Below are 22723 nucleotides of genomic sequence, written 5' to 3'. Positions count from 1 at the left end.
GGAAACAAAGAAACCACATCCAGGAGTGTAGTCGGGCCAGGGCACTTTTTTTAAAACTATCAAAATTTTTAAATTCATTATAATAAATTATAAGAATTACAATAATGAGACTTATAATGCATTTCCAGCTTTTGGTCAAAAAATACAGCTTGTTGCTCTTGTCATTTTCGTTTCAGAAAACAAGGCAATATTTCTCTGCCATATAGCCGTCGCAATAATAATAATAATAATAATGCCACACTTCGTGCTCTGGATTTTTGTTTCCAAGGTAGAAGATCCCTAGCACTATTTCTTTTAGGACTACACCCCTGACCACATCTAAACTATCTAGAGTGTAAAAATGGCAAACTTGAATTTCAGGATTTTTAACTAACCAATTTTTAATGAAAGAATTAGTACAGAGGATGTGATGAGTAGAGGAGCTCATACCAACTACTACTGAGTGAAAGAACACATCAGCTTTCTGATTTTCAGTAAACCATACAACTAGAATAAGAGGATGATGTAATTTTAGTTGTTTCTTTAAAATGCCAAACCAGTCAAGCATGCTGTTAAGTCTGTCTTACCATGTTCATCAAGTAGGATTGCCATCCATTTCTAAATAGGTAGAAGGACGTTGAAAATTTTTTCACTTGGTTATAAATTAAATTAAAGATGCCAAGAAATTATATTCTTGTTTAATCCTTTATCCATGTGTAAGCAAACAAAGTTTGTTTGTGTGTGAAGTATCTTCATGACTGTATTACTTCAGCCTTGGCATCTCTTCTGGGTCTGGCCATTCTAAGGAAATTAATGAAGTCATTAGCCTCTTCATATAAGTAGCTTAGCCATGAAGATATTTTACGTGCAAACTTTGCTTCCATTCGGATAAAGGATTAAACAAGAATAATTTTTTTGCATCTTTAATTTAGGCAGAAGGATCTAATAAAAGAACAGTCATTTTGGGTTCATAGCCAGTGGTGTTCAGGATTACTGATGCATTCCCATTGACTGCTTTACTAAAGACAATTACATTATGTTGTAGTATTTTCTTTGGGATATCTCATTTCAAAGCAGTTATATTATTATTATTATTCAGGCCTCCAAGGAGTCAAAAGACTCATCGAGGGAGGTCCTTCCTAAGACAAAGTCTGTCAAGACTCATCGAGGCCCCCCCCCTCCCCCCGAGAAACAAAAAGTCTATCATATCACTCTTTAAACTCACTGGCCGTTCTCGCTCCCACCACTCCATCAGGCAATGCATTCCACGGCTCAACCACCCTCCACACAAAGAAACCACTCCTTACCCTCTTGCTCACAGTTTCCTTTCGTAACTTCCAGGGATGGCCTCTTGTCATCACTCCTTCCCGCTGTTCAACCAAGCGAAAGAACTCCCAGTGTCAACCCTGTAACCACCTCTCAACAGTTTAAAAGTCTCAATCATATCACCTCTCCTTCTTCTATCCACCAAACTCTGCAGTCCACATTCTCTGAGCCGATCCTCATAACTATCCTTGTACAGTCCTGAAACCATCTTTGTATCCTTTCCACAGTTAATTTATCCCCTTCAAATCCTGGGGACCAAATCTGAGAACAATAGTCCAAGTGTGGTCTGATCAGAGACTTATACAACGGAATGATAACCCTCTTATCTCTGCAGGTCAGTGTCCTTCTCATAATAGCAGCAATCCTCTGTGTTACCTTCACCACCTTTGCAATATGTCCCCTAAACTTCAGGTTTCTATCAATCATCAACCCCAGATCTCTTGTCTCCCCTACTTCCTCCAGTATAACTCCTCCCATAGAGTATGCAGCATCCCATCGATGTTTCCCAAACCTCAAGACCTTACATTTTGCTGCATTAAACTGACACCCCCATTCATTTGCCCATCTATCTAGCTTATTTAACTCCTCTTGCAGGGCTACCACATCTGCACTATTACTAATAATCCTTCCCAACTTCGCATCATCTGCAAACAACTGAATATCCCCCTGCAATCCACTGGCTATGTCATTGATATAAAGGTTAAACAATATAGGTCCTAGTACTGAGCCCTGTGGGACCCCACTTGTAACCCTCTGCCTCCTGGAAACTGCTCCACCATACACAACTCTCTGATACCTATCAGACAGCCAATCCTGAATCCAGTTGACCAATCTGACATCCAGACCCATGTGCTGCAACTTAAATATCAGTTTATCATGTGGCACCCTGTCAAATGCCTTCGCCAAGTCTAAGAAAATTGCAGTATATGCCTTTCCCTCATCTAATATTCTTGTAACTTTATTATAAAAGGCTAGCATATTGCTAAAACAAGAGCGTCCTTTCACAAATCCATGTTGATTCTCACAGATAACATTACCCCCATCTGCCCAATGCTGTATACGGTCCCTCACTATTTTCTCCAAGATCTTAACTACTACTGATGACACACAGGCTGGCCTATAATTAGACACTTCCAGTCTGTTACCACCCTTATGCAATGGCACTATCTTACCTTCCTTCCATTCCCTGGGCACCTTTGCCAAGGCCAGACTTTCATTGAAAAGCCACGTTAAAGGTACTGTCAATTCCCTAGCACATTCTCTCAAAACTCGTGGTGAAATACCATCCAGTCCCACAGCTTTTAAAAAGTCCCACAGCTATTTGGGACAGCATTTAAAAAGATGGCTCTATTTTGAGTTCATTTGCACAACAGGTAAGTACTTTGTTGCTTTTTTTCATGCTCAATATTATTTCATCCTGTGGAATTCTGGAGGGTGTTACTGCAAAATCAAAACCTTTATTCAGGACTGAGGTTTCAATGCAATTTAAATTATAATTTGAAAGGTAAATAATGACTTATATAGATAGCTGTACATCATGTTCTATGTACAATGCAAAAGAATTTCAATCTGTAACCAGAATCTTTTCTCAGGATACAGCAAAATTTGGTCTTTTACATATACATTTTGATATAATTTTTCCAACTGTAACATGCTCTTTGATTTTTAGAATTTTGGAGTGACCAAGTAATGGAATTGATTTTTTACAGGACAGCCCTTTGAATAAATGTAACATGTTTATTATTCATATCCACTGTGAATTTGTTCCTGAGGGTACCACAGTGAATGGTCAGTATTACCTTGATGGAGCTGTGATTTCAGTCAGGATTTCTCCATGACTGCAGGTCGTAAAGAGTCCAGCTATTCCTGTCTTGGGCCTTTCTTCTCCATTTTCTTCCAACTTTCTTAATTATTGGGTTTTCCCACCTTAAGGCTGGTCTTCCAGGTTTCCTTTTGGTATCTCTCGGGATACTAGTTTGTAACTGACTGTCCACCTGTTGTCTCTCATTCTGGCAAGATGTCCTGCCCATCTTCTTTTGCTGTTGTAGACTGCTTTTATTATATCCATGAGTCCAGACTTCTTCCTGATTTCTGTGTGTCTTATGTGGTCTATTTTGTTTATATTGCACATTCTTCTGTCTATTGTACGCTGAGTTGTTATTAAGCTTTGTTCTTCTTTTAAAGTTGTGTTCCATGTTTCACTGCCATAATGCTGGTAAGATGTGACTATTGAAAAGATGGGCTCTTATTTCTATATCTATGTTTTGGTTGGTAATTGTTGATTTTATTTTGTTGAAGGCTATCCAACATCTTGTTCTCCTTGCTATTTCATTTGTTATATCATTATTCATTTTTATGGACTGGCTGAGGTAGACATATTCTTCAACTTTTTCAATGGTGTGAGATTCTAGAGTGATTGTATGATCTTTATAGTATTTGTTTTTCATCCATCTTGTTTTATCCGGGTGTATTTCCAATCCAATTTTTTGGCAGTTTTGGTTTATGTTATTCAACATTGATTCTAAGAGTTTGGGTGAGTGAGATAGGATATTTAACATTTCACCATCAATGTTTATTCCATATTTCATGTCAATTTTTCAAATGATGCTGTCCAGAGTAGATGTGAAGAGATTAGGTGATAAGACATCACCCTGACATACTCCTCTACTTAAGTTAATTTTAATCGAGTGATTGAAAAGGTGATATTTGTTATGCCTTCTTTGTAGATATCTTTTATGAGTTGGATGTATGGTTTTTCTACGCCTTGTTCTATTAAAGCTTGGAATACTGCATTATGCTCAACAGTGTCAAATGCCTTTTTAAAATCTATAAAAAGAAGACAAAGTGGAATCTGGTATTCTCTGCACCTTTCTGTTAGTTGAGTAATAGTTTGAAAAGCCTTTTTTTTTTTTTTTTTTTGAAACCAGCCTGTTCTTTGCAGCTATTTTCGTTGATGGAGGTTTGTATTCGGTTTAGGATGACTCTGGCGAATATTTTATATGGTGTTCTAATAGACAGATGGGTCTGTAGTTACTGATGTCTTCTTTATTACCTTTTTTATGCAGAATTATGGTCTTTGATGTTTTCCATTCAGTAGGTACTTTCTCCTTAATTGTATACATCGAGTAAACCTTTTTTGCTAGAGCTTTAAAGAGTATTTGTCCACCCATTTTTTAATTCATCAGTGTATGACCATCGGTATAAAATCCGATGGTCAGTATTATTTAGGAGTAATGCAATGTTCTACGCCCACATGCAATGTGTCAGGAAAGAACTGTTCCACAATAACAATTTGTTCTGTTGCATGGCATGCCCAATCGTTGATGCAATCAACTCTCCTACCTACTTATTGTCAAAACATCTCTCAAAACTCTTACAACAACACATCCACAACTCAGAGAGTTACATTAAAAACTCTGGACATTTTGTGGAAAAGCTAAAAAACATTAACATATCGGATAATGATCTTCTAGCCAGCCTAGATGTCACCTCTCTCTTTACAAATGTTCCAGTAGTGGAGGTCATTGACATCTTAAGTACTTTGTTCCCACAAGATATAACCTCATTGTTTGCTCACTGCCTAAACTCCAACTACTTTTCTTGGAAAAATAAGATCTATCAACAATTAACAGGTTTGGCAATGGGGAGCCCACTCTCACCTTCATGTGCTGACCTCTTTATGGAAGACTTAGAAAACAAAATCCTGTCTCAAATTATTCCAAAACATAAAATTTGGTTCAGATATGTGGACGATATCTTCATTGTATGGAACAATAACAAAGATGACCTATATGATTATCTCAAAAAGATCAACTCCTTCCATCGTTCTATTAAATTCACTCTGGAATTGAAAGAGAAAACCAATTACCGTTTTTAGATATCTTAATCAAAAAACAAATTGATGGCAGTATAAATCTATCGGTGTACAGAAAACCGACCAATACAGGTTGCTACCTACATTTCAGCTCCTCTCACCACATCTCACATAAACTTAGCATTGTACACATGTTAAAGAAAAGGGCGATTAGCATCACAACGGACAACGAGACCCTTCAAGATGAGTTAAAATTTATTTCCAACAATCTATATTTGAACGGCTATCCAAGAAGACTAGTCAATAAAGTCCTTTTCTCTGAACCACCACAAAGAGAACAAGATATTCAATATATAAAAACAATTGCAATTCCGTTTGTAAGTGGCATCTCCAACAAGCTCGCCAGCCTCCTCAAACAACACAAAATAAGAGTAACATTTAAACCAATAGAATCTATTCGCAAACTACTAAGATCCCCAAAATACAACCATCCTTTCTATAAATATGCTGGAGTTTATAATATTCCATGCGTTTGTGGCTCTAGTTACATCGGACAGACTTCGGGAAGCCTCGAAATCAGGCAAAAGGAACACATTGGCTATGTCAAAAACAACAGACAGGATATTTCTGGCCTATCGTCTCATTTCTCTACAACTAACCATGTCATTGAGTGGGAACAAAAGCTGTTCTCCTTACATAGAGGAAGATTACCATTCAAGAATTTTCAAAGCAGCAGCCACAGTTGCCCATTCTACTGTCAACCTTAACAGAAATCAAGGCCTAATACTCCCAGAAATATGGAAAACCCTAATCAGAACTTTAAAAATGGAAGGAATGAACTTTAATACAAACTACAGAAGGTTCCTCAGCAACAGCTAGCTGATCTTGTACACGCGATACGTGTTTCACTCACGTTCGATACTATTGTATTTGTAATTATTCTAGTCAGATTTTACAGTTATTTTTGTCAGTTTTTACAGTTATGCATAATTGTGAGATTGTTTAAACTTATAAGTACCCTGAAGATGCCAACAGTTAAAGATGTGGTGAAACTAGTTGGTTCAGTTTAATAATAAAATTGATCAACACTTGATCTGTAACCAAATATTATTATTATACTAATTTATAATCAAGAAAATACCTTCATGAAGATGTAAATGTTATATGGAGTTGGAGAGAGATTATTTTCAGTCTGTGTAATTGATGATTCCAAACATAGTTCTTTGTTTTGATATAATAATTGTCTCATTACTTAACAGGCACAGTGTACATATTTATTAAGTATAATGAAAATCTCTTAAATATTAAAATCAAAAAGAAGTACTCCTCACAATTTTATTTTGCACTTAAATGCATACTTTTAGGAAAGGTTTTTTAAGAGGACACATGTGCATATGTGTGTGTGTTTTGAAGGGGCAAAAAGTTTCAAGAATGTAACAGTGTTAAGGGAAATATATAAAAAAAATTATATCTAATATTAAAACTACCAAGAAACCTAACTTTAGTGTCCAGGATGCCAGCCTGATTGGAATCCTGCTATAGGTACAGATGTTTATGATTGTTCTTAGATAAAAAATGAATTTCACTGCCTGATGTAAGATCATTGGGACCCACTTACTGGAGGCCTGAAGATTCATGTTTGGCCTCTAGAGAAGGATTTAGAGATTATGTAAAAAATAAATTATATAAAATTAATAAAATAAAAAATTCTTAGCATGGCTACAGTACTACTGTACTATAGGTTTACAACCTTTTGTGGACAGAGTCACATTATTTAAAAAAAAAGGCTGTCAGGAAAAAAAAATGCCGACTGTATAAATTGGACATGTTAAGTCTATTTTAATGATGCTCTGCAACCTGAAATATCCATTTCAAGCTTCCAATACACAAGATAGTTGTATTGCACTAGGAAATGGCAATCATCTACCATATAAAAGACCAGCAAAAGTATACAATAGGAGCCAAGACGTAAGTGAAATCACATGACCCAGTAGGAAGTATGTTGTTGAAGTCACCAGAAGTGATGTCATACAGATGACTAGAAACCATTATGCAGATTTTTTATTACTGAAGTTGCTTCAGATTATTTTTTATTTTTCTTAGTAGAGTTTCTTGAATTGAGTCTTATACCTTATTTTTATTGTGTTCTTGCTTGTTGTTGTGGTATATTTATTTTCATGGATTTTTCTTCTTTTCTACAGTTTGTATGTGTACACATTCTATTAGAAATTTGAGTTTATTTTTTATGACGAATGTGGTGTTGTATGTTGGTGTTTTTTTTCATGTGGGCCAGGTGTGTGTATTTGAAGGTGGGAAAAGGTGGTGGTTTTTTTATGGGATATGTGTGTGTGTTTAGTGGGGGTGGACAAGTGTATGATAGGTAGTGTTTTTTGAAGTGGAGCAGAAAGGCAGTACTATAGACTGTAAACCTATAGTACATTAGCGTGCATGTATATTAGGGGTGAAGAAAGGCTTTTTTTTTTAAGGGGACGTGTGTGTTTTTGTTTGTTTGGTGGGGACAAGCATGTATAGTAGTGTGCTTTTTGAGGTGGGGAAAATGTTTTATTTTTTTGAGTGGCAGGCAAGATGGGCAGGTGGGGGTACATTAGCTTAGCTTTTCAAGCACTGCAGGCCAGAGGTGTTTGGTTCTTGGTGACTGCATTTCTGGTATTGGTTTTTTAATGTTTTTGGTGGGTCCTGTTTGTGTTGGAGGTAACGATTTGTTCATTTTGCTGAATGGTCGGGTTAGCTCTCAAGGAGGGCTACATTTGTATCTTCTGTTTTTCTTCTCGTGATCACAGCCGATTCCAACTGCACCTTTTTACTAGTTGTATATGAGAAATACATGGCATCTGCATTAATTCAACCCTGGTATCTCTTCTGGGTGTGGGTTTCATTGATGAGACCTCAATGAAGGTCAAAACCTGTCTGAGTAGTGACCCTTTCCCGTAATGCATAGTAACACACTTCTGAAAGGAGGTGTGCTTTGCATTATGGGATACTAAGGCAATTGATGCAAAGTTATCAACCTCTATATACAAGCAGGCTAGTTGTGAAGATACTTCATGTGAAAACTTTGCTTACACTTGAATAAAGGATTAAGCAAGAATACAATTTCATGGCAAGTTTAATTTAATTTCTAACCAAGTGAAAAAAATTTCTCTAATCGCCCACTAGGTCACATGATTTTACTTATGTCTCAGCTATCAGGAAGCAGGCTATTGTCATATACTTTTATCCAAAGACCTTCATAAACATCCATGCTAAAATGTGAATATACAGTCCATTATAAAGGGGAATAAACTATAATGAATATACAGTCAAAGATGATGAAGTAACACATGCACTTATAAAAATGAAAAATACAAGTAAAAGGCATCTGGACCTGATTTCAGACAAATCATGGACTCTACAACCACGTTATAAATAATTATTTTAATTTCCTTCATATTAAGATCATCATCTGGAGTATACACACACACACACACACACATATATATATATATACAGAGATAAGCTAAATTACATTTCACACAGTATGCTAAAGAGGCACTGTGTGAAATGTAATTTGATCAACAGTTATTCTACTGGCATGACCTCTAGTGAAAATAAAATAAAATCTTAAAATATAATATAAAATATAAATATATATAAAATAAAATTCTGATCATGCCCTGAACACTTTACATAGAATTGATTGCAAAAGCACCTGTTGTTTATATCACACCAAAACATGGTATGAACATAAATTTAAGGAGGCATGCGAGATTCTTACAATCACCCTAATCTTAACAATAATGATGATCTAAAAATCTCAAAAATATGGAAGGCACATATTCTACCAATTTAACCTTTCTCCTGAAGAGTTAATTATAAATAGGACCATAAGTAATCTAGGACATCATTTTTACTGTAATAAAACTATCTATATGACAGAATGTTTCTCTGATATTGTCTTAAATAGAATATAGCATTGATGTAGTTATTTTGTTTTATTTATTTTAATTTTATTTTCACTAGAGGTCATGCCAGTAGAATAACCGTTGATCAAATCATTGTCTCTTTAGCATACTGTGTGAAATGTAATTTAGCTTGTCTCTGTACATACATACATACATATATATATATGTGTGTGTGTGTGTGTGTATACTCCAGATGATCAATCCTGATGTCCAAATATCTGAATATCTAAGTCAACTCATTTTCTAAAAGTTAACACTACAAGACGAGTTTGGTTAGTATTACAGCCAGTGGTGAGCTATGAAAATTTTAACAAAGGGCTCACAACATCAAGGGGAAAAAAAAAAAGGGGGGGGCTAACTTAGCCCTTAATATTGCGACTTTGTAGAGCTTCTGAGAGATATGATAATTCCTGTAGGATATCGTTCATTAATGCTAGATCTTTTAAAAATTCCAAACTGAGAAGTCGGTTTAAAAAAGCCGTTATATTAATCGTTGGATGCAAAATGCTCGCATAAAGCTGGGTAATTTCTCCACACAGCAAGAGCCGTTCATCAACTGCAAGCTGCCTATCGTGGTCCAAACACACAGCCGATCTTTAAAATTTTGATACCGAGGCCTTTTGCAATCGTATTTAATTCACGGTGATTTTTTTGTGATTGATGATAAAAAGCATATAATTTATCCAAAAATATTTCAAAATGATTTATTTCTTTAATGTTTTTTTTTACTGAATCGTCTAATGCTAATTCTAAACGATGAGCTATGCAATGCCAAATCACAATGTTGGAAAATCTTTGTAGAAGTTTGATTGCAACACCTGATTTGTTTCCTAACATTACACTAGCTCCATCACAACAAAATGCAATGAGATGATTTTTTAAATAGTTATCAGAAAATCCATATGAATTTAAGGTAGCAATTATAGTAGATGTATACATTCCGCAGTGGGGTTCTACAAGATTATTAAACAAGAACAAAGGGCTTTGTTAAATTTGAGAAAAATTTAACAAAGGGCTTGCGTGAGCCCCTTATAACTCACCACTGATTACAGCCAAAAGGCTAAGGTTTTGAAGCCAGTTCTCCAGCATATGACTGTCTGTGGGGAAAAAAAAAACAAAAAAAAAAAAAAACACTATATTTTAAAGTAAGAACATGAATTTGCTAATATTCAATCTTCTCATAGCCTACAAACATAGACTTGAAAATTTCTCTGAAATTGCACTCTCTATTCAAGCTGCTTCTTCATCCCATATTCCAGGAAGGACCATAAAGTAGATACCAGGAAATATTCCTCATATAAATCTTCCACTCGGTCCTCGATTGATACTGCTTTCAGCTCTGTAAGTGAAGTCCCTTTCAAAGTTTTTATATTATCTATCCAATTTACTCTGGGTCTACCTCTTTTTTCGAGTTACTGGAATAAATCATGTGGCCAAGCCACATAAGTTTCTTCAAATCTTAGTTATGTTATCTCTTGGATTGGCAAAAGTACTGATTTTTTGTCTTACAAACACAATAATTCTGAAATGCTGAATAGACACTTTTTGATACTTCTGTTATAGTGTTAGCTGAAACTTAGTAGCTTCAAATACCACCTAGTTATTAGGAAAAACGTTTTTTTTGTTTTGTTTCTCGGAACTTTTAAAATATGTATTAAAACAATACAGTCATCAAATTTATGGGTCATTACCATCAAAGTAAGACCAAGTTTAACTGTTAATATCAAACCATCAGTTTTATTAATATTTATTAGTGATATCACCATCCTATGTGCATGAAACACAGAACAAAAAGTAATTAAGAAACTTAATAATAGTTATTAACTGATTATTTATAAGCATACAAGAGGAAGAGAGTGGATGAAAGAACAGAACCCTGGGGTTCTGTTCTTTCACCCACTCTCTTCTTCTTGTATATAAATGACCTGCTTTCATAGACCTCCAATCCTATCCATAGATTTGCTGATGACAGTACACTCCATTCCTCCTTTTCATTCGACAAACCTTGTAGTGCTCAAGTATTAGAATCCTCAAGCTCCACCACGACCAGGGACCTGAACTCAGATCTCCTAGTTATATCTCAGTGGGGGCAAGGACAGACCTGCACCTCTGATCTTTCCTGGCACAACCATATTTTTTCAACTATAGCTTTGCAGCTGCCATAAAACTTGGTGTACTTTTTCACACAAGATACTACTTCACACCGTCACAGCTGCTAACTCTATACAAAGTCCAAATCCACCCAGTCAGGGAATATTGCTTCCATATTTGGGGTAGTGCAAAAAACCTCTCTAAGATTACTTGATTCTATCCAGAAGAGGGGAATCCAGCTAATTAATGATCTCTCTCTCTCTCTCTCTCTCTCACACAGACATTCAGTTTCTGCCTTGTGCCTCTTCTGCAGATACTTTCATGAACAGTGCTCTGATGAATTGGCCACTATTATTCCTCCACTTTCCTTAAAAATCATTAAAACAAGAGCCACTACTAACCAACACCCTTTTACAGCCCATCTTTAAACTCACCAAACCAAATTCATTGCCTCCTCTTTCATTCCATCTACTTCTGTCTTTGGAAAAGTCTCTCTCACACTGCCTTCCCGAAAAATTACAACCCTCAGGTGTTCAAGCAAAATGTGAACAGACTCCTCTCTTCTATTCCTTTTGCCCATACACGACACTAATGTGCTATAGGTCTTGCATTTTGGTGTTCAAGCAAAATGTGAACAGACTCCTCTCTTCTATTCCTTTTGTCCATACACGACACTAATGTGCTATAGGTCTTGCATTTTGTATATGGATCAGATATATATATATAAAAAAAGTGCTTCAAGCCAACTAATAAGTGGCTGATTGCAAAAAATGTATGTCAAAACTTTTCAGCAGTGATTTGGACAAATATTTAGCATTAATGTTCTGTGTGTATATACACAATTTTTGTAATCTGCCATTTATTAGTTGACTTCAAGCACATTTATAATTACAGTTGCCCTTGAACAACATGGGTTTGAACTGTGCTGGTCCACTAATACGCAGAGTTTTTTCAATAAATATATTGGAAAATTTTTTGAAAATTTGCGACAACATGAAAAAACTCAGACGAGCTGCATAGCTTAAAAATATCGAAAAATTAAGAAAGAGTTAGGCATGTCATGAATGCATAAAATATACGTAGATACTAACCTATTTTATCATTCACTACCATAAAATATACATAAATCTATTATAAAAAGTTAAAATTTATCAAAACTTATGCACACAATACGTGGCACCATTCACAGACTAGAGAAATGTAAACAAACATAAAGATGCAGTATCATAACTAATCATATAATGATTAACATATAATGATCTAACAATAATAAATCATAACTGCATAAAATTAACTTATTCATTAAATGAATTCTAGAATTAAGATAACAAATAAGCCGTAGCTTCCTGACTATTATAAGTGTCTATGCCCCAGAGGAAAGAAGAGAGGAAAATAGTGATTACTTTTATTCAGATTTACAAAAAATAACATAAAATAAACACAAATTATTATTTATTAATAATAGGATATTTTAATGCTAGAGTAGGGAACATTCCACTAGGTACAAATAGGAATAAATGATGAAACCAACATTCAATAAAAATGGGTACAACTTAGGGATTTTTCTGCATATAACTTGAAGATTACTAACACCTTTTTTCAAGCATAAAGATTGCCATAAATTCACTTGGGAAACAAGAAAACTAAAAAGTATAATAGACTATATAATAGCTAATAGGAAAACATCTAATATGATGCTGTGTTAGATTGTGATAGAGTGGATAATTAAGTATTCCTATCTTATCACAGTCTAACATGCTTTTCCAAACAAAGGAATGAGATATATAAATATAAATAAATTGCCTCTAAGTGTAGAATAAGCATTAGGTATATATAAACCAAGTATGCTCTGTTAAGAAAAGGTTAAATAAGTGTATATTTTGTGCCATTCGCGAAAGTGATTAATTTAGTATTGAAAATGTAAAACATTACTAGAGCTTTAGAAATTAACCTGTGCAAAAGGATTATAAAACGTAAGCACAAATTCAACGGGGGGGAGTCAAATCCAAAGGTCGTAACGCGATGGAGCGACTCGCACGTCTGCGTACATGCAACAAGCAGGGCAGACAATGGACGCCATGACATAGTAGTTCGCTGGACATCGAAAGGGGCGAGAAACGCCGAGAAATAGGAGGGAAATATAAGGGTCATGCGACCTTGAAACAAGGCTTTTTCTCCCTGGATTTTCTGGTGTTCGGTTTCCATGTGGTAGCGTGGGGCGCGAATGTCCTCGATGTCCGAGGGGTTCCGATGCTTATCGGAACCCCTCGGAGGACGGGTTCCAATAGGCAGCTACGGTCTTGGAGGCCGTGTTCTCCGTGGAAGGAACGAAGTCTGGCAAGTCCACAGAAGGCCAGTTTCCAGTGAACCTCTGGAGCTCTAAAGAACCAAAGGCGAAGATAAGTAAACTTTATTTGTGTTTAACAGAATATGTGCAAAGTTAACATGTTATAGAAAAGGAACATTAATGATATTGGATAAGATTATATTGCTAGGACTTAAGAAGGATACTGAAATTATGTTTATTATCTGCCGTTGTGTTTATGTTTGCCATTATATTAAGTGAAATTAAGGATATGTTTAGAGTAAAGAATTGGCATAATATTAAGAGATTGTGAAAGATATGAATGTTATCTTGTGTAGTCTGACAGAGCTACGGAGCCTTAGATTGATTGTGAAAATAGTACATAAATAACGCATTAGCGAAGGTTAATATAATTCATACTTTAGGAAGCTACTGTATATTAATTTATATGTGTAACAGTAGTGTTTGAATTTTATATACCTTGTCTGAAACTCCCTTAAGATGGGATTTATTTTAGTGTTCTTATGTGTATCAACCTTTGAGTATATTAAACCTTGCTTTTGATTCTAACAAAGACTTTCTGTGATTTCTGGAATCCAATGCACCGCTTATAAAAATATTAATGCGAACCTATGCGGGATATTTGAAAAGAGTAAATTTTGGTCACGTCTGCAGAGTTAATTGGTATCACTAAGTACCGTCCTGAGATTACCTCTTGGTTGTTAATATTAATTAATCTAATAGCGCTAAGTGGCGCAGCGAAACAAATTTCTTGGCATTTTAAGAGGGGTAAATCTCAGACACTCTGATACTCTGGTACTGCCTCGAACTCGAGGAAATTCCATTGTCCCTCAGAGGTACCACGTGTTACCTGATAGAGTGTATCAAGGAGATATAGTAAAAGGTTAAAGTAGTTGTATTTGAGAAGAAACGTTACAACATAAACCGCACAGCAGATAGGATATAAGTTAATGTACAAATTAAAATTTAAGAAAAAGGAAAAAGCTATACAACATAAATGGCGCAGCTGGTAGGATTATTATTGAAGGAGGCTTAGGTTAGAAAAGGATAGAATAAAATACAATAAAAGTCAAGAAAGCAACACAACAACTGAATAGCCGAGCATTTAGAAGGAGAATAATAAATAGCTGGGTAAATAGAATCTGATCATTATCTAAAGAATCTTTTAGAGTTCAACTCTTGGATGATAAAAGTAATGATTAGCTTTATTTTCAAAAGAATAAATGGAAAACTAGAGCAAATAAAAGAAAATGATGATATAGAGATAGAATGGAATAATTTAAAAAAATTTATTAATAAATGCAGGCTCCAGGAGGTTGAACCAGAGTGCCTCAGGACAAAAAGTAAATAAAAGAGGAGAAAGGGAATAAGAAACTGGGATAAAGACATTGAAGCAATAATCAAAGATAAGAAAGAAGCATATAAACAATGGATAAACACAAAATCACTAGAAGCAAAAATTAATTATAAATACAAAAGAGCAATAGCAAAAAAAGCATAGAGAAAAATGGGATAATTTCATAGCAAAATTGGAAAGAGATCTTACTGTGAAGAGACCAAATACACACAAAATTCTAAGGAATATGAATAAGGAGGCAAAAGAAAAAGTGAAACTTGAAATAATCAAAGAGAAAACCTAATGCAAGATAGTAATGAATCTAAAACTGACATAACACTTATTACGAATATCTTGGAAGAGGTAGAGGAAATGAGAGATCTGGGAGTGATTGTAGACAAGGACCTAAAATTTCTTGGACATGTTACTAAAATAGTGAAGACAACACAGCGGATAATGGGAATGATGCGGAGGACATTGACTTGTAGAAGTAAGGATGTTATGGTTCCTTTGTATAAGGCTTTCATCAGGCCACATATAGATTACTGTGCACAGATCTGGTCACCTGGTTTTCGAAAAGATGAAATTGCATTGGAAAAAGTTCAGAGGCGATTGACTAAGGTGGTTTCTGGTCTCTGGAATGTAGAGTATGAAGTCAGATTGACAAAATGCAATTTGCAGAAATTGGTGGATAGAAGGAGGAGGGGGGGGGGGATATGATTGAGACATATAAGCTGTTAAGTGGTTATTACCAGATTAACGTTGGGGAGATTTTGCACAGAATGGGTGAGGATAGCAGGAGAACAAGAGGTCATTCCTGGAAGCTGTATAAGGAGGGTGTGAGCAAGGGAGCGAGAAGCAGGTTTTTTGCATAGAGAGTGGTGAGTGATTGGAATGCTTTGCCCGAGAGTGTGGTGTGTGCAGAGACAGTGAATATATTTAAGGCACAGTATGATAAACTGCGTGTATAACAGCGGACCTCCCACGATGAGTCTTTGACTCCATGGAGGTTTTTATAATAATAATAATAATAACACTTACTACTAACTACACAGTGGAAGAAAGAACATTACAAGAAATCCAACAAGCAATACAGCAAAGCAAATCATGAAAAAAAAAAAACCTGGAGAAGATGGAATAAATATAGAACTTATAAAATATGGAGGCATCCTATTCATCAAACAACTTTAAAATTATTTAACAATATCTGGAAGCAAGAAAAAATCCCAGAAAGTTGGAATAAGGGAATTAACATCCCAATATATAAAAAAGGTAATAATACAACTGTGAAAACTACAGAGGAATAAGTCTTCTAAATGCTGGTTATTAAGTCATATGTACGAATATTAACTTCAAAACTTAAATCATATATAGAAGATAAACTTTGCAAAGAACAAAAAGGCTTTCAAAAAGGATGTTTGTACACCGACCCAGCTTTTACATTAAAAATCTTAATGTAAAAAAATTACAAATACAACATAGAAACACATATAACATTTGAAGACTACCAGAAAGCCTTTGACAGAGTCATAAGAAACAAACTGTGGACCATACTCAAGAATCTATCAGAACAACCAAACAGCTGTAAGAATCAATGAAAAAGTTACAGAATGGAAATCAATAAACAGAGGGGGTCCATCAAGGTTGCCCAATATCACCACCACTGTTATTTAATATCTATATAGATGAAATAATAAAAAAATGGAAGGAAAATACAAAACAGGCATTTAAACTGGATCGTGGAACTATACTTAATACCCTTCTGTATGACCAAATAATCATAGTAAGAAGTGAAGTTGAATTCCAAAAATCAATAAAACAAAACAAAAATCATGGCTTTTAGAGGACCATTTCCAGTCAGAAGTAAAATTATGATTGAAAATAAAATTTTAAAACAAAGTAACTGCTTCAAATACCTTGGATGGGCTTTATCATAGACAAAAGAAGATGACATTGACATCAAAATTTCAAATTTTCTAAAGATAACAGGAATGATCAATAATATTTTCAAACCTAACCAAGTTCAAAACATATAAGAATAAGAGTTTATAAAGTTTTGGCAAGATCTTCTCTACTGTACAGAAGTGAATTATGCACCATAAAAACTGCAGAAGAAAAAAAGAATAAAAACTGGAGAATTGAAATTCCTGCAAAGGAATTTCAATTCAGGGTATACTCTCTAGGAAAAAGAAGCACAGAAATACATAAAGAACTAAAAAAAGACTCAGTATTGAACAAAGTTTATTATTACCGAAAGAATGGACAGTTCAAGACTATCCCCAAAAAATACTTCGATACCACCCAGATGGGATATAGAAGTCAGGGATGACCATGGGAAAGATGGAAGGAGACTTGAACAGGACACTGGGCCTAAATCCCTGAAAGGACGATGATGAATTTTTATTAATTAATTAGCATAAGATAAAAATTTTATAACAATTGAGCAATATGGTTAAAGCAACAATATTGCTGCTTCTTCATCAATGCATGAATCAATATTATACCTATAAATAAATATAAATTCCTTTTATCACATTATCATTTCATTTTATGTTTGGTGTTAGTAATACATATAACATGTACATAGTGCTTTGTATCATATAAGACGATATTAATGTAGGTACTGACAGGCAGACTATTTATCCTGTATACAGATGACGAAAACTTGCAGTGTTGATAAATACAGTACAGTACTGCAAATGTATTGTCTTTTTCTTATGATTTTCTTAATAACATTTTCTTTTCTCTAGCTTACTTTATTGTAAGAATACAGTATATAATACATATAGCATACAAAATAAGTGTTAATCAACTGTTTATGCTATTGCAAAGGCTTCCAGTCAACAGCAGACTATTAGTAGTTAAGTTTTTGAGGAGTTAAACTGTAATCAGTTATTAACAATTATTAAAAAATTTTAATCTGATAATGTTGGAGTCTTGACAAGTAACAGGCTGATTTGGAGGAAAATTGTAGATAGGAAGTTAGTAATGATGTAAATTTTTCACATAGTACTATCATATCCTGTACATCCCTTGAAAGTACATGGAAGGAATTTGATTATTATTATTATTATTTGACACCTCCAGGGAGTCCAAGGGCTCATCGAGGGAGGCACTTACTCTACAACTCTCTGTCTCCACCACTGAATCCAACAACCACAACGAACTGCAACTATTATCATCATCTCTAACAACAGCATCTACTGCCCAACATTACCACTAGTATTTTCACAGACAATCACAAACATCCATGCCCAAGGCGGGATTCGAACCCACAGCCCTTTGGCTGGAGAGCGGATACACTGACCACTCGGCCAACGATGATGAAAAAGATTTTAATTACTTTTTTGTAATGTGTTTCACACATATAGGCTGGTGGTATCATTAAACCTAATCTAGCCATATCTAGACACACAGAATCAGCAAAGCTGGTATGGTAGGAAGTCAACTGAATAAATTTATATGGAATGAGAGAGAGATTAGTCAAAGCACTAAACTAGCTATATACAATAGTGTTTAACCAATTTTCACTTATGAATCTAAGAGCTGAGTTAAAAATAAAACTCTTGATCAAAGATTGGATTCCACAGATATGAGAGTCCTGAGAAAGATTAAGAGTGTGAACAGATGGCACCAATGGCAATATCATATTAAAAACAAGGATATTATGCCAGCCTGGCTGGCCGAGTGGTTAGTGTATCTGCTCTCCAGCCAAAAGGCTGCGGGTTCGAATCCTGCCATGGGCATGGATGTTTGTGGTTGTCTGTGGAAATACCAATGATAGTGGTCGGCAGTAGATGGCGTTGGTGTAGTTGTGGTCAGTTGGTAGATTGAGTGTCGAGACAGAGTTGTGGAGCAGGTACCCTCCCTCGATGAGTCTTTTGACTCACTGGAGGTGTCAAATAATAATATTAATAATATCAGAAAAGGTTAGATAAACGCAGATTATGTGTGTGTGTGCGTGTGCGCAAACACACACATAAAATAGGCCTCCCTAAATGAATCCTGGACTCTTGAGGATTACTGGTATTATTATTTTTTAAACAAAGCAAATGTAATAATATCAACGTATAGAACATATTATACCAATACCTTGACACTTAAAACTTAAAAAACTCCAACCTCAGATTTAGTAATCATCACCTAGTTTAGCTTAAGCACTTAAATAATATATGTCTTTAATAAAGACAACGAATGTTCATGTCAATTTAGCAATACTACACAGACCGATGAGATGAGTAGCTTCGTCAATCATAGTGTCGCTAAACTGCTTGCAGGCTCTATGACAACGTTTCAGTACTTCATTTTTCTGCAATAAATAAAACGAAGTAAGCATTTCATTAGGTTTATAGCTTAGTAGTGGCATATTTCATAAGCATCTAACGAATTTCTTCGTAAAACCTACAAAGATCAACATCTCTAACGCGTACTACACGTTCAGAAAGCAAAAGCTCTAAACGCCATCTACAAAATTTAGTTTTTAAATTATCACGCTTTGCCAATTTGTAACGTACAGCAGAATCCTAATTATCGAAATACACATTTTAAAAATAATGTGATTGATTTCCTATATAAAATGTTTTTAAAACGCTGTTCTTTGTAGATTTTATATGTTACCATTTTGTTATTATGAAACAGTATTATATTTCAAAGCAAGTCAGCAATTACTTCAGTCATTTCAATCACTTCCATAGCAGTAATAGTATGTGCTAAATTTGCATAGTTATTACAGTGAGTTGTTTATTGTAAGGTTTTTATTCTAAGCATAAGCCTCATTCAAATAAAATTGGCCTTGGTACAAAAATGAGAATCTAACTGGATCATCCTTAATAATTAAGATTAAGGCTGTAGGATCCTCACCTTTAAGACTGCAGTGTCTCGTCACCAGTACTCTGGGTGACGCCAGTTGCTACTGAATACTCAATGGGCAAACACTCATTATAAACAGATATTTAAGTATAGTGGAAGTCAGACTACAGACGCTAACTCAAAAACTGTTGCTTGGCTAGGGTGATCACGTACAAGAGTGTTTTGGTTATACCAAGGATGATACGAAAAGAAAACATCCATTCAATGTCATGGATGTGGACAGAAACAGCTGATCTATGCAAGAGGCAGACCAAGGACCGGTGTAGAATCCGATAAAAGACTGTAAGGTATAACCAAGAGGACAAGGTAATGGGAATTCAACTGGATATGCGGCGGACACTGTTTCAAATAAGAACAGTTTAGTTTGATCCGTTGTAATTGATTGTGTTGTAATGAAGTTTGAGCGCGGTTAGTAGTTGGAAGGGGATCAATCGTTCGATGCTGTTAACACACTCTCCCTCGATGAGGCTTTGCACCCTACCTTTACAACGAGTTGCCTAGTGTTGTAGCTGCAAACTTGACTTACTTGTCTGTTTGCTTACTTGGGAAAAAGGATGAAACACCTAGCTTAAAAAATTGCTTGGTATCTTTAACATAATATATACCCAAGGTAAAAAACTTTCTACATCTTACTCTCATCCTGAGATTTTTATTCAATGAGGTCAGAGCACATTATGGCAACTTGTTTAGGGAAAATATTTATAAGCTCTGCATTACTTCACCCTTGGCATTTTTTAGGTCTGGCTCCCACTGAAGAGACCTGAAAAAAAGTCGAAACCGGTATGGGTAGTGACCATTACCTTAATGTATAGCATCATACATCTCCACAAGGAAATGTGCTTTGCATTAGGGAGGAAATTCTAAGGAAAATTATCAGAGCTTACTCCACCTTTACAACGAGTTGCCTAATGTTGCACTACATGCAGCCACAAACTTGACTTACTTGTCTGTTTGCTTATTTGGAAAAAAAGGATTAAAACCTAGCTTATAAAATTGCTTGGTATCTTTAACATAATATATACCCAAGGTAAAACTTGGGTATATATTATACCCAAGTTTTACATATATATAATAAGATTTTTTTTATCTTGGGAATAATGTATATTAGGGTTACCAAGTAATTTTATAAATAAACTTGATTATTTTATTCCTAATCCCAAGTAAGCAACCAGTTAAGTTTGCGCCTGAAACGTAGTTCAAGTCTAAAGGCGGTGCAACACCAGGGCAACGCACTGTAAAGGTGGGTAAAGCTCTGATCACTATTCTTAGTATTTTCCATAATGTAAAGCACATTCACACTAACAGATGAATACTGCAATACATTATGGGTGGGGTCATTACCCAGACCGATTTCAACCTTTTTTGAGGTCTCCTCAGTGAGTAGCTAGACCCTAAATACCAAGGTTTTAGTAATACAGAGCCTTATCAACTTTACCTATGCAAGTTGCTAAAAGGTGTTTTTATTTTGAATAATCTCTGGAGGAGATATAGATGTAAATAAGATTTTTTTTTACCGTGGGAATAATGTATATTAGGGTTACCAAGTAATTTTATAAATAAAAAAAATAATAAAAATTCTTATTTACATCTATATCTCCTCCAGAGAGTATTCAAAATAAAAACACCTTTTAGCAACTTGCATAGATAAAGTTGATAAGGCTCTGTATTACTAACTAGCTACTCACTGAGGAGACCTCAAAAAAGGTTGAAACCGGTCTGGGTAGTGACCCCACCCATAATGTATTGCAGTATACATTTCTTAGTGTGAATGTGCTTTACATTATGGAAAATACTAAGAATAGTGATCAGAGCTTTACCCTTCTTTACAATGCGTTGTCCTGGTGTTGCACCACCTTTAGACTTAAACTACGTTTCAGGCTCAAACCTAATTGTTTGCTTACTTGGGATTAGGAGTAAAATAACGAAGTTTATTTATAAAATTACTTGGTAACCTTAATATATATATATATAACACCCCGTTTTTACGTTCTTCCCGCAGTTTACGTTTTCCTGCCATTTACGTCATTTTCCGTTGGTCCCGTCTTAAGGCATATTCTTACGATATATTGTTTTCCCACCATTAACAACTTGATGTGAAGGTTATTTCCCGTGATTTGCGTTTTTTTCTCAGGTGGCAACACTAATTTTCGAATCGATTTCCTCTCATTCAAATCGATTTCTGCGGAAATCTGCGCATTTCTGTTCCCAGATGGCAATGCTTGCGGCTGTAGTTTCGTTTCCGCCATCACAGTGACTTGCACGCTTGCAGTAGCGATGAGCGATACCGTGATTTTTCAATCACAGTACGAATTGATACCACGAAGTTTTTATATCGGTAATTTTAAACTGTCAGTAGCTCGTGGCACCCATAGCGTGTTGTGATGTGATTTCATATTCACAGTGCTCTATTGAAATCGTGAACAAGAATCATATACAAATTGTGAATTTGTATATGATCATTCATATACAAATTCACAATTCACTCACATTCACACTTCTACCAAGTAACAGTTGTTACTCGTTAATATTAGATATCAGTGAATAAACCACAGTTCGTGAAATATCGTTTCACTAGCTTGCAGTGAAGCGATATTTCAGTGTTCATAGTCGCAATTCAGAAGCACGTGGTATATTGCAGAATTTCTGCTACGTAATTTAGCGTGTGATAGTTGCTTTCAAGTTGCGGTGGTGGATGATTCATGTTAGTGACATGGAGAAAAAAGACAGAAAATGTATTTCGGTAGAAGACAAGATGGTAATTCTGTGACGTGTAGATTGACATGCCGGAACACGTGTGCAATTAGCAAAAGATCCTAGACTCTCCGTGTCCACTTTGAACACGATAGTAAAAAACAGGTCAAGCATTGAACACAATGCAAAGCAATCTGGCGCTATGTCAAAAAAACGAAAATATATCTGGACATCGACATACGATGAATCGGATAAATTTGTGGCGGAGTGGTTTGTTTCTACGAGAGCATACGAGGTCGACTTTGGGATAAATGGTTTTACTGCGTCAA

General features: G+C 35.3%; 1 protein-coding gene across 4 annotated transcripts in view; it reads right to left on the bottom strand.

The window, feature by feature from the left end:
* The window catches only part of l(2)37Cb (DEAH-box helicase 16 lethal (2) 37Cb), a 311532-nt gene extending 292280 nt beyond the window's left edge, over nucleotides 1-19252 (bottom strand). For 3 of the 4 annotated variants that reach the window (XR_016550053.1, XM_090410204.1, XM_090410206.1), the window contains exon 1: nucleotides 18927-19252. The gene's annotated coding sequence lies outside the window, so the exon portion shown is untranslated. The remainder of the gene's footprint in view (nucleotides 1-18926) is intronic. The other variant, XM_090410205.1, reaches the window with a different exon arrangement.
* Between the last annotated feature and the right edge of the window lie 3471 nt (nucleotides 19253-22723).

Source organism: Typopeltis vanoorti, chromosome 20, assembly GCF_054136105.1.
Source record: "Typopeltis vanoorti isolate ZY-2024b chromosome 20, IOZ_Tvanoo_1.0, whole genome shotgun sequence".
NCBI lineage: Eukaryota > Metazoa > Arthropoda > Arachnida > Uropygi > Thelyphonidae > Typopeltis > Typopeltis vanoorti.
This window is presented reverse-complemented; position numbering and strand designations above follow the sequence as displayed.